Here is a 1,568-nt window from a genome sequence, read left to right as displayed (position 1 = left end):
AACCGGATGTCATTACTAGCAGACGATGATGCGGGAAGAGCGCATGCGCAGACATGCACTTCCGGATCAAATAGTTCACAAGATGTTCTGCTGATGACGCTAAGAACCGAAATTTGTGCATGCAATAGCTGACGGTGCTCTTGAAACGGGCGCTCTACCTTATCTACCAATTTCATGTTACCGACACGTCGCAAGATGAATGAATATGTATGTAGGTTGTCTCGTTCACTGAAAAATATGAAGACAGTTGCCGTAATGGGCTTTGGTGTGATAACCGAAAATCGTCGTGCGCTTGCGCCCTCTGAGATGTTCCAACGGTAGAGTTGAGAACTTGTTGCAGAACATCAGAGAGTTACCGATTTCGACATGATGCTGGCTGCATTCACCTTCCGAATAACACAGTCTTCGCAGTGGTAAGCCCAAGCCCGTGTATACTCAACGATTCGTCGGTCATACAAGAAATTAATAATGACAATAAATTTCTTCCAAAATTCTTGGCAAAACAGTGATTTAATTAATGAAACTTGAATACCAAGACAAGCGCTCCCTGGTTTCTGCGCTCCAGGTCCGCTAGCTGGTGAAACTCGTCTTCAGGGACAAGCGCTCCTACGTCCTACCACCTCCAAACACCTCCCACCACCCCTTACCACCACCAAACACCTCCTACCATCTCCGTCGACCTCCAACCACCCCCTGCCACCTTCTTTGACCTCCTACCAGCTCCTACCACCTGCTACCGTTTCCGAACACCTCCAATCATCCCCTAACACCTTCAACCACCCCTTATTACCTTTGACCACCTCCTACCACGTCCAATTCTCCCTAACACCTTCTAGCAGCTCCTACCACCCCCTAGCACCTACCCTACCCTACCCTACCCCACCTTACCCTATCTCACACCCTACCATACCAGGTGCAAGGGGGTCGTACAGGGTGGTAGGAGTTGGTCTAAGGTGTGAAGAGGTAGTTGGATGTGGTAGGAGGTGGTAAGAGGTGGTAGAAGGTATTAGGGGGTGGTTGGAGGTGTTCGTTAACAATAGAAGGTGGTAGGAGGTGATAGGAAATGGTAGGAGGTGTTTGGAGGTGGTAGGAGTTAGGAGCGCTCGCTCCTGAAGTCGCGTTTCTCCAGATAGTGGACCTGGAGCCATACCATAAAAAAAAGCCGAAAGCAGCACAGGACCCATGGGCAACTCGAATGAAATCTGCGACAGAACACCTAATAACTTTCCTAGTAGTAATTTGGAACTAGGCGCAAACGTTTTTCTCGCAGAACATCGAAAGTGGGTCAGAATAAATCTAGTGTCGCATGTTTCAAAATCCACGAGAATTTAGCTCAAAAAATGAAAACGAGTTAGTCAGTTTCCTTTTTTGCAACTTTTGAAGGTAAGAAATTCTTGGTCTGAGAATCGATTTTGAGGAACCTTCAATGCCTAATTGAATCCTCGGAACTCCAAAAAAGACTTCGAAAACAGCGTACGATCAACAGCTGAAATATTACGATGAAGATGAGTGAAAAATTTTCGTTCATCGACTGTGTAAACTCTTGATCCGCTTTTGATCATACTTAT

Source organism: Neodiprion pinetum, chromosome 4 (genome assembly GCF_021155775.2).
Source record: "Neodiprion pinetum isolate iyNeoPine1 chromosome 4, iyNeoPine1.2, whole genome shotgun sequence".
Classification (NCBI taxonomy): domain Eukaryota; kingdom Metazoa; phylum Arthropoda; class Insecta; order Hymenoptera; family Diprionidae; genus Neodiprion; species Neodiprion pinetum.
This window is presented reverse-complemented; position numbering follows the sequence as displayed.